At 37.7% G+C, this 12,551-nt stretch overlaps 1 pseudogene; it reads right to left on the bottom strand.

Annotated features, from left to right (window-relative positions):
• The window catches only part of LOC103397269 (hexokinase-2-like), a 20,909-nt pseudogene that overhangs the window by 4,955 nt on the left and 3,403 nt on the right, over nucleotides 1-12,551 (bottom strand).

Below are 12,551 nucleotides of genomic sequence, written 5' to 3'. Positions count from 1 at the left end.
GGGTACAGAGCTTTCAGTCGCTCTGCTCCCCAGCTCTGGAACTCTCTACCCCCCGTCTTGAGGAACATCAATTCACTCCCACAATTCAAGTCTGCACTTAAAACTCATCTGTTTAAAATTGCCTTCTCCATCTGATATTTCACTGTTGTATTTTAACTTGTTCTTAATGTTTTATTGTTTTTTAATGCTGTGTTGTTATCTTTGTATTCACTGTAAGGTGTCCTTGGGTGACAGAAAGGCGCCTATGAAATAAAATGTATTTATTATCAAGATGTTAGGTCTCAGAAGTGTAACCTTTTAAAAAATCCTAACAGCCCCCCCATTCATCAAAGCTAATTAAATGCAGCCCTAAGAAGAAAAGCAACTTGCTAATTAACCATGAGGTGTTCAGACGACCATACCTCTGGAATAATTGTCTGTATCATTTGAATCATTTGGGTTGGTACGGTGCAGTGTGATTTGGGTGGCGACTGCTGCCCCTGTGACCCGGTAACGGATAAGCGGATAAAAATGGATGGATGGATGGATCTTGTTTTTCACTGCTGTTCCTGCAGGCATTAACCTGCTGTGATGGAACAGCATAACCCACTCAGAAATGCTGTCAAGTCATCATCTTCATCAGAGAAGATCTAGTTTTTGGAAGGACAGCCAATATTTGCTTTATATTCCAAGTGATATTTACTGTGTACCATTTAAATATGAGTATTATTTTCAAAGCCAGATAAATGTTTATAATGTTTTAGCAAAATGTAGTAGATGCTAAGATTATTTTTGCAAAACAAACTATGTAAAGCAAAATTAAAAAAAAAAAAATACAAACAAAATCTTAAACCTTTAGTGATGATCCCATGACCAGGGTATAAACAAAGCCTTATATGGCAGGAATGAGGAGATCTTGAGTAAGTGAAGTGAGTGAATATTCTTTCTTGCAAAGTCAACAGGTCTATGCAAATATCATACTGTATCAATCTCAGACTTTGCTGTTTTGACTTTAGAGAAGTCACACTGACACTAATGGCACATTACAGACATTTATATTATGCACTAAGTGCAAGTCAACAGTCTACAATCCATGTCCATCAACTTCTTACAGCATTTAGAAGGTGATATTACTCACCCTGATTTGACGCACTGCTTCCTTAAGTAACATAACAATGTCTTGGCCTTCACAGCCACTGGCTTTGAAACCCTTCGTCCATTTTAGAAGAATGCCCTGGACAAATGAAAGGGCATTCAGTCACTTACATTTTCATAAACAGCACGACCTTGAGACACACCTTTCAGTATAATGAAATGCATTTTGCGAACTATACCTGGTCAAGTTTGCTCTGGCGACAAGGGAAGGAGAATGTAAATCCCAAAGGTAAGGAAGCACCGGTCATGCCCATGTACTCCAGAAAATCCAAGATACAGTGCACAATGTGGCTGAAAAGCTGGGGAATAAGTTCAAAAAGTTATTAAAACAAAGTTTTTGAAACAAAAATAATATTAACACTATACATTACAAGAATAAATTAAGATAACCTGTTGTAAATACAGGCCTACAACATTTGACATAATAATCAGATAATAGGCAAAGCAGATGAAAAAAATAGAGTAAATTATGATTTTTTTAAATTTTATTTAAGTTTTTTTTGCCTGTTCATGTCGTAACATGCAAGTTTCTAAAAGAGAAAATAAAAACATGGCTCTGGAGGCCAAAGTTTCATTTAGTCTTTATGACTTAACTTAGATATCTATTGCATCGAACTAGAAATACATTATAATTCATGTGGTTGTGTGGAAATATGTAAAGTACAGCAAAGGAACGCAAGGGAATACACAAATATCTGACATTGTCAGATACTTTGTTTTTTTCAAAATGTTGAAATGAAAACTGTTGAAGAACTCTCAATGCAAATAAAACCATGACATGAAATGTTCATTAATTTTTTTAGAAGATCGGGCCTTCCAAAATTAATAATACTATTTGGGAAGAAAAGGAAAACTAACACACAGATTCTTTTGATGTGCTGTTGTTAAGGGTTAAACCACAATAAACTACACAAATAAATGTACTAGAATTTAAGCAATAAATGTGGACAGAAATTATAAAACATGAATATAAAGTAAGTCTTAATTATATGAAGTAAAATATGTCTCCTAAAGATATGGACTCAAATGTTTTCATATCATGCTGTAAATCAGGGGGTTCAGGATCCAAATATGAGGGAAACTATTACTAACATCATCAAAAATATAATACATTTTAGCAGAAGTGGTTTGGTTTTATTTACACACTGTATAATACTTAAGTGCAAAAAATTGCAAGAGGAAAATTTAATTATTAATGAAATCTAGTCACAGGCCAGATGTATGGGGTACACAGGCCAGAAGTGGACCCCGAGCCAGGAGACAGTGTGGACACTGCAATTTAACCCTTCAGTTTCACCTCTTCTCCTGTGCCTTGCATTATCTCCTGTGAAATGGTGTAGATCTTTTGGTGCATGTTCACACTGTGTCTTTTCCCATGTTGCATTTGAACCAGCAACACCCACCAACACCCGAAAGCTTGAACCTCCAAGATCTAAAGCCAAGTAGTCGCCATGCTCTGAGGATTGCAATGAGGACAAGAAGAAAGTATTTAATATACAGTTACAAAACTGGAAACTATTATTTTCTTTCTTCATAGTTACCTCTTCCATCTGGTGTTGATCTGACGTGGGTAGGAAGCATCTGGACACTTGCCTGTCCATGGGTTTGTTTAGACAAGCCTTGCAGCATTGCCTCACTCATCCTTGTTTTCACCTCCAGCAGCTGCTCACGGCTCAAACGCAAGGTGTCAAGCACACGTTGACGCTCAGAAATCTGAGCAGCCAAACGGTAGGCTACTGCCGTCACCATGGCTGATCCTTTTCCACTGGCATACTGGGACAGCAAGAACCGTACATCGCAGTCAGGTACCATCTTGTGAAGCCTCCTGGGAAACCTGTGCAACAAAAGCACAATTTCCTTTTATCTTTTTCAATGGACAAAAGTCAGTATTTAATGGGGAGCCATTTAGTTATGATCTGGTGTTGGTTTTCTTCTTTAAAAGGACCTCTTCTTTTATTTCACATGATTAATATAATTTATAATTTACTATAATTTATTATATCAGGGCTTTTTTTTACATTTGATTTGTTATCTCCACAATTCTAAGTTTTAATTATCATAACTTTTTAGCTTCTTTTTCTGGGGAAGTTCCTTCATGATTTTTAATCTGCTACCATCTGTTGAGAAGAATCAACAACGCTCATCCCAGATGTCTAACCAGAATCTGCCAGAAGTTTATTTTACTCTTTCCAAGTAAGAAACCCAGTTGGAGCTCTCTCAAGAGATTAAAAAACATAACTAAAAAAATATACACATAGACATTCATTTAGACAAGAACTACAGTGGTGCAGTAGTATGATTCCCATCTGCTATGTACAGTAAAAAAGTATGTACTTTTATCAAAGTTGCAACATAACACGCATAATGGATCTTCACACTAGGTGCCCTCCAAACGTACCACTGGTATTCTATGTGGAATAGAACCCATAATCTTCTACAGACGTGGACAAAATTGTTGGTACCCTTCTGTTAAAGAAAGATAAACCCACAATAGTCACTGAAATAACTTGAAACTGACAAAAGTAGTGATAAATAAAAATGTACTGAAAATGACCTAATGAAAATCAGACATTGCTTTTAAATTGTGGTTCAACAGAATAATTTTAAAAAACAAAATAATGAAACTGGCCTGGACAAAAATGATGGTACCCTTAACTTTTTGGTTGCACAACCCTTTGAGGCAATCACTGCGATCAGGCGATTTCTGTAACTCTCAAGGAGGCTTCAGCACCTATCAACAGGTATTTTAGCCCACTCCTGCTCCAACCGTCTCAGGTTTGAAGGGCATCTTCTCCAGACTGCATGTTTCAGTTCCTTTCACAAATGTTCAATAGGACATTGGACTTCAGAATAGTCCAATGTTTTGTTCTTAGCCATTCTTGGGTGTTTTTAGCTGTGTGTTTTGGGTCATTATCCTGTTGGAGGACCCATGACCTGCGACTGAGACCAAGCTTTCTGACACTGGGCAGCACATTTCACTCCAGAATGCCCTGATAGTCTTGAACCCTGAACAGATTCAAGACACCCTGTGCAGCCTAGAACATAACTGAGTCTCCTCCATGTTTCACAGTAGGTACAGTGTTCTTTTCTTCGTATGCTTCATTTTTGCATCTATAAACATAGAGCTGATGTGACCTGCCAAAAAGCTCCAGTTTTGTCTCATCTGTCCAAAGGACATTCTCCCAGAAGCTTTGTGGCTTGTCATTATGCATTTTTGCCAATTCCATTCTCGCTTATTTATGATTTGCTTTCAACAGTGGTGTCCTCCTTGGTCATCTTCCACTAAGTTCACTTTGGCTCAAACAGCAACGGATGATGCGTTCTGATACTAAAGTACCTTGACCTTGGAGTTCACCTCTAATCTCTTTGGAAGTTGTTCTGGGCTTTTTGGTTACCATTCGTGTTATCCGTCTCTTAAATTTGTCATAAATTTTCCTCTTGCGGCCACATCCAGGGAGGTTGGCTACAGTCCCATGGACCTTGGACTTCTAAATAATATGTGCAACTGTTGTCACAGGAACATCAAGCTGCTTGGAGGTGGTCTTATAGCCTTTACCTTTAACATGCTTGTCTATAATTTTCTTTCTAATCTCCTGAGACAATTCTCTCCTTAGCTTTCTGTGGTCCATGTTCAGTGTGGTACACACGATACCAAACAGCACAGAGACTACTTTTCACCCTTTAAATAGACGGACTGGCTGATTACAAGTTTGAAGACACCTTCTATGCTAATGCTAATTACAGGACACACCTTAGTTTAACATGTCCCTATGGTTAAATCATTTTCAATCTTTTCTGGGGGTACCATCATTTTTGTCCAGTCCAGTTTCATTATTTTGTTTTTTAAAATGATTCTGTTGAACCAGAATTCAAAAGCAATGTCTGATTCCCATTAGTTAATTTTCAGTAAATTTGTATTTATTACTTTTGTCAGTTTCAAGTTATTTCAGTGACTATTGTGGGTTTCTTTAACAGAAGGGTACAAACAATTTTGTCCACATCTGTAGAAGATTATGGGTTCTATTCCACATAGAATCCCAGTGGTACGTTTGGAGGGCACCTAGTGTGAAGATCCATTATGCGTGTTATGTTGCAACCTTGATAAAAGCACCAGTTGAAAATGATTTTTAAATGCATACTAATTTTCTATTCTCGTATGTATGACACAGATGCATATCAGACTAGAATAACATTTTTTTATCTGACAACAGAACAAGAAGTTGTCTAGTTCATTAAAAGGGTGACTTACTGTGGATGATTTTTATAAACAGACCCGTCTACTCCGATGGTTGTACGCAATTTCTCGGCCGCTTTGTTATCCCAAATTTGCCGCAGTATGGCCACCAGGGTGGCAGCACACAGGTAAGCAGCCCGTGTCGATACTATTTGACACACCCTCTGAGTGGTTAAGCAGTCTTCCACAGATGGGTCCAGACCCAGGTCCCGTAGAACTTTCTCAGCACAGGCCAGACCTTCTTCTTTTCTGTTGGGTTACAAATGTGTTACCTAAAACTTGTTTGTTCATTGCTTTGCAAACATTTTAAATAAAACACACTTGTTAACAAACCATCAGTATAATCAGTCTGTGAAATGAGCACAAGAAAGAACTTAATGTTACTTCAAATAGATAAACTAATTTATTTGTACAAGTAAAGAAAATTCAAGACTTGTAGTATGTCAAAGTTCATTTAAACAGCTTTCATCTTACTTTCTTCCACACCTTTGATAAGAAGGCAGACTAATGAGGTTCAAAAACACATTTACTTTCTTTTGCTGAAAACATCAGACAGCTTTTGAAAAAAATGACTCATAAATGCTTTTGAGTTAAGCAACATGAAACTAACTTGTCATTTTCAATGGTGTAGATGTTTCTGACGCTGAAGCTTTCTGTGGTGAGGAGTTTTGCTGTGGTCTGGCCCCCCGAAGACCAGCTGCTCTTTAGCCATCCTCACCAGGATGAGACGGACTAGTTCCCCCAAGTACATGCCACTGATCATCTTCTCAAACCTGCCAATGAAAAGGACTGTTTATTCCAAAAATGTCCACCATTTGCTGACCTATACCTAGAAACCAAAACACAGCCAATTTTCCAGGAAGGACCTGCAGAACTGCAGAATGTGGTCAGTGCAACTGAGTAAATTATGCAAATGTGTCCTTTTAAAATACCACACTATACAAAGGTTATCCACTCATTTATTTTTCAGTGTGCTTTTGGAAGAATGGTCAAAAATTCCTATAAACACTCTCCTCAACCTTGTGGACAGTCTTCCCAGAAGAGTTGAAGCTGTAATAGCTGCAAAAGGTGGACCGACATCATATTGAACTCTGGGTTAGGAATGGGATGGCACTTCAGTTCATAGTATGATTCAAGGCAGGTGAGCGAATACTTTTGGTAATATAGTGTACCTTAGAACTTAAACCTTATGCAAGCCATCGTTAAAAAATCGTTAGAAAATTAAGAATTCCAATTCCATTATATCTCCCATCATTTCTCACTGTGTTAAAAATAAAATATTGTGCAGAATACCATGTCTTCAGCACATTATCTGTGGGTGTAACCAACTTTACAGATGCACCTTAAATGCACCACCAAGGTAGAGTCTCTCTATCTTTACATCACTGGTCCTGGGCGATCCTCATCAAGTTGGCTGTAAAGACTTTAGTATTGTTTTTCTTCTGGTTAACCAACAATATATGGTGATTGATTCACACATCTGAGGTTGGGCAAAAGGCCATTACTCACTTGGATGTGTACAATGTCATGTTTGATAACTAAGACCAAACATTGAGCTACAGGTTTTGCCCGAGGCCCCTCAGCACCATCTCCAGTACTGTATATCCATTGTAAATTAAGTAGCACACATGTCGAAGTGTGTTTAACAAAAGTCATTTCCTGCACAAATTAGTCAGATACTAGATGGTTAGTTGTCCCTAGGCCACTAAAAGAAAAATTATCTTGTGACACGGGAGTGGCACAGGGCAACCTCCCCTGGGAGGAGTTGAAAAGTCGTGTGGCTTACATTTGATCCTTAACACAACCAGTAGTTGTCACTTTATTAAATGGGTGGCAATGTAATTTGATGTGTAAGAAACATTTACACAAGAACAGATCAAGCCTACCAACAGGCACTTTGAAGGAGAAGCAGTCCCAGTTATGCATTACAACAACTTCAAAGTGACTGCAGTGCTGTGAAATTCCACAGGCTGAAGTGGCTACATGATCATATGATCCCTGTACAGTCTGTCCTGGAGGATGAAACTGTCACAAAGCCAAGAGTAAAAATTGACTTGAGATGCGTACATCTCACTAGGTGCTATTTGTCACAATGACAAATAATTCACTTTCCTTTATGGAGAGTTACGTGATCATTGTTGGACATGTGTCTCTAAGTAGTTCGAACTCTGTCAAAGTGAAGACATCATTAAAAAACTTGTTGACTCGACTTTGAGTTTATTGTGTGATTAGACGACATAAGAAGAAGAGGTTGTCGTTGGTTTTCTCTATTTATGACACAGACAAATGAATAATGTAATAATGTTGTTTTCACATTTTTCTATAACCTGTGCTCTTCTGCTGATTGTATTAATTTTGCAGGTTCCTGTCACTATAGAACAGACCTGATGTTGTGATCTTTGTTTACACGTTTTTTTCGTACTAATGCAATTTATATTGAAAATTCTACTTTCAACATCATTACTGAACAGTACTGATGTACCGTTAGCATTTTTACAGACTGTCCAACATTTAGATTGCAGTGTTGTTTACCTGCTCCTGGTGTCTCGCCTATAATTTCATTTTGATACTGACGGTATGTGCATTGCTTCCGTTACTTGTAACTTTGGTGAGGATGGGAGAAAGGCGTCATCTTTTATTAGTGGCATCTTAACAATAAAAACTTATCGACACATCACAACCCTGTGTATGCCGCTACAACAATACTTGCTTTTGTTTTGGTTGTGTCATTTTTGTGATTGACTGGGTTAAAATCAAGATTCTAATCCAAATTTGATCAATTACACACCCCTACTTTCTAAGTTTACTGCACATACCTACCTGGAGAACAGGTTTCAGCTTGAAGGAGTTTGGAGTTTAAAAATTTATGTTAAAAAAACTATTATTCTTTGTGCTGTCCTTGATAATCACCTTATTACATCATTCACACAGAATCATGTAATTACAAATGCAGTGCAAAACACAAATCCAAAAGATTCCAGATGGTAAGTAGAGGTCAATAATATATTAACCTCAAATTCCTATGTATACCTAGGTATAACATCTGTCTGATGGTTCCACGTGAGTTTCAGTGGAAGTCAAATGGTGGATAATAGCACAGAATATAATTTGTCATAACATGGTCCACTAAATTTAAGAGAAAAAACAAATGTTTGTTTTTGTAACACTTCAGTTGATCACAATCACTTTAAATATAGTCTATTTTCAAATTACTGGGCTTAACTCTTTTATGCAATATGATATATTCTAAGTTATCATTACATGAGTGGTTAAGTATCAAATGTTGGCAATAGTATTGTTTATGTGCAATCATTTGTGGGACAATATATAGTCAGGCAAAATTTGTTATGGTCCCACGCCTACATCAACTGTAAACAAAAAGCCACAACTTTTGTAACTCAAAACTTTTTGAATAAAATAATTGTTATAAACATTATCAAACAGTAGGTCATTTTGTGTATGTAAGACTAACAACATCTTTTCCCTCCACTCCACTGGCCCTGAAGCCTTTGGTCCATGATATCAAAACACTTTGCAAATAGCACAGCAAAAACATAACAATTCACAGTTACTTTGGTTAAGTCAGAACTCTCTAAGGTTTCTCTACTAAGGATCATTTAATACAGGTTGGATTTAATAAGGTGCTTGGCGAAAGGAATGAGGTACTACCGGTAAATGAAAATGGGTTCCTGTTAATCCAACTCTCTGAGGTTCTCTGTACTCTGTTGTAGTTGTACTAACTAATCAAACCAAAGTAAAATAAGTGATGCTTCCACTGACGTTGGGAATAGCTGGTTTCCAACTTTGATCTGGATCAATGTAAGTTAACTTATGCAAATTACAAATATGTGAGAAGTAACATAGTAATAGTCTATTGTTGCAGTGATGAGTAGTGAAATCTTCAACATCAATTACCTCATCTATCTTGGTCTGCTGACACGGGAAAGAGAAAGTGAAGCCTAAAGGGAGTTTCTTGTCCTTAATTCCCCTTTTCTCCATGAAATTTGAGAGACAATCGACCACGTGATCAAAAAACTGGAAAAAAGAAAATGTGACATTAAGATACACTCAGGTAAAGGTAAATAAATTAGATTTTTTTCTCATCACATCTAAAACTTCAGCAACCTCAAATACTAATCTGCAATGTGAAAGTATAATTTAGAGCATTGGTTACAGATTTATTTATTTTTATAAATTTATTTTTATAAATAAATTTTACTTTTTATAAATCTGTGTCATGTCAACCTATTTTTTTTAAAGAAACAGCTACTTACAGTACAGTAGAAGTTTTGCACGCATATACATGATACATACAAATGGTACTTAATACACAGATAAACTAGAGGGCTTCTTACCTCTGTTCCACTGCCTCTCATAATATGTTCAGGAATGTCATAAATTTGATTTTCCATCTCCACTTTTTGCTTGCCGTTAGCCTTGACTTTCACCAAGAGGACTCGGAAATTGGATCCTCCAAGGTCAAGGGCCAGAAATTCACCTTCCTCTGCAAGACATTTTATTACTCAAGGTTTAACACTGAGGGCAGCACTGTGTGGCAATGTTTTCTGTTTATTTTATAGAACTTATGGGACCCAAAACCTGCTGCTTTCTAATAAAACTTAGTCATATTGGTCCATTTTAGTGGACTGTAAGGTTTTCTCTTATCAGTCATGGGCAAAGTCAATTAATTTGTCTGCTTTCAAACTTGTTAAAAAAAACTATACATATAGACTTTTTGGGGCAATAATCACAAAAAGGTGAACTATGTATTGTATGTTGTACTACCTGTTCCATCAGGAGTTGAGCGCACAAAAGTAGGCAGCATTTTGACCGCAGCTGTGGGGTTTGTGTCCCTGCATAACCCTTTGTCCATCTCACGTCGAAATCTGATGGACAGCTCCATCAGAGTTCTATCTGACAATTTCAGAGGGTTTAGATATTTGTCCACCTAGAAATAAAGTAGTTGGACATTAGTTCTTTAAATTGAGAGAACCAGATGAACATATTAAAAGACATACCCATGTTTTAACTGAGCTTTTACACTAACTCCAAATTCAAGATAAAGCTTCAGAAGTTCTTTCTGCACCAGATTCTTACTTAGTGATGAAAGTTTTTTTTTTTTTTTTTAATAAATAAAAGGAAGAAGCTTTTTACTGCATTAAAATTTCAGCCCCATGACTTTGACACCCCTGGTCAAAACCCCATCCATCTATCATCGTCCGCTTCATGGGGGCAGCAGTCTCCACAACCGCCACCCAAATCACACTGCACCTTACCAAGCCCCCGAACCTTCCTGTGGGTGGTGAGTCCACTGGAAGGCGCCAACCTCCCTAACCAGGATTCGATCTTGCCCAGGAGGTGAACCCTGGGGTTCCACACCACTGACAGAGACATTGCTGAGCCAAAGCGCCAGTGGTCAAAACCCAAATTCATAATATTTTAGCAACAGGGAAAACAATAGAAAGCATGACAAGGTCATCAGCATTCACTGCATGATCAGGTCTTCCACTAAATCACACTGTGATAATTTACACATCCTAAAAGGAAAAAAATACAGTACTCTCAAAGTATATCCTGCGTATAAATGAACAAACATTGTGGTTCACTACACATGAGAGAATTAAGTTCATCAATGACTTTTTCAAGACATAAACAGAAAAAGTGATGTGTGAATGAAAATTAATTAAATTTTGCAAACAAAAGCACACAAATTAGTGTATGAATTCTGATAGGAAGACTTCAAAGAAACCAGTATTAGCACAAAGACATTATCAACCACTGGTATCAAAAACTCCACCACCACCAGGCATCTGCCTTTTGCCCTACTGACATTTGGTGAGAGGCACTGTATTGTACATAGTGGTCATTGTTTAGTCCTAGTGAACAGCCAAGTCAAAAATCCAATAAAATTAGGTTTTCCTTTATACTCCAAATGTCTAGTCCTTAGTCACGCCTCTTATTAAACATAGTTTGCTTTAATTACCCTGTCAGTTCATTTAAAGATAGTTTTCTGAGTTCAGTACATAATTGAGCACCTTCAATGTATTATTTCAAATAACTGTACATGTACAAGCATACTTATTCAGCGTGTCATTGCCAGACAACAGGCAGATTATCAATTCTGTACTGTTTTTTGTGTGGATTTTGTATATTTTCCCCTCATCAGAGACTGATTCTACTACAGGTTAGTCTAGATTCCTGTTCCCACCACAACAAAAACCTGCTGATTGTGTTACCTGCAGACTCTAAATGAACTATCAGTGTGGAGCAACAGGTTCTTTGGCTCCGTGCCACTGTTTTGTCAGATCAGCATACACTGCCAAAGTAGCATAAGCAACCATCTACCCACGTGCACCAAAGAAAAGACACATGCACCTATCAAAAGCAATAAGCCTATAAGAAATACATTTTATTAGTGGATGGTTTCCCTTCTGGCTGTGATGAGATTATGGTAAAAATAAAATAGAAGCACCTATTTTGGGTTCATATATATATAGTTACCTATGAAAAAAAAGTGCATTCAGTGCTAAGCGTCAGATCAATGGAAAAACTTAACCAAGCTTTTCTCAACAGTGGGCTAAATGGAATGAAATAACATACTTTACATTTTTTATTATATATTTATATTAACATGTGGCGCTTTGGCCCAGAGGCAATGTCTCTGTCATTGGTGTGGAACCCCAGGGTTCACCTCCTGGGCAAGATCGAATCCTGGTTAGGGAGGTTGGCGCCTTCCAGTGGACTCACCACCCGCAGGAAGGTTTAGGGGGGTTGGTACGGTGCAATGTGATTTGGGTGGTGACTGCTGCCCCCGCGACCCGGTAACGGATAACCGGATGAAAATGAATGGATGGATGGATTTATTTTAACATATATTAATTATCTTCTTTCTTTTTCTTTCGGCTTTGTCCCTTTTTCAGGGGTTGCCACAGCAAATCATTGATTTCCATCTGTCCCTGTTCTCTGTATCTTCTACTCTGACTCCAACTATCTGCATGTCCTCCCTCACTGCATCCATATATCTCCTCTTTGGCCTTCCTCTTTTTCTCCTACCTGGTAGCTCCATCTCTAACATTCTTCTACCAATGTATCCACTGTCCCTCCTCTGCACATGTCCAAACCATCTCAATCTGGCTTCTCTAGCTTTTTCTCCAAACCTTCCTGTCTGTGTTGTCCCTCTAAT

The sequence above is a fragment of the Cynoglossus semilaevis genome, chromosome W (genome assembly GCF_000523025.1).
Source record: "Cynoglossus semilaevis isolate Cse_v1.0 chromosome W, Cse_v1.0, whole genome shotgun sequence".
In the NCBI taxonomy this organism is placed as follows: domain Eukaryota; kingdom Metazoa; phylum Chordata; class Actinopteri; order Pleuronectiformes; family Cynoglossidae; genus Cynoglossus; species Cynoglossus semilaevis.
The sequence above is the reverse complement of the archived record's forward strand: the minus strand, read 5'-3'. Positions and strand labels throughout refer to the sequence as shown.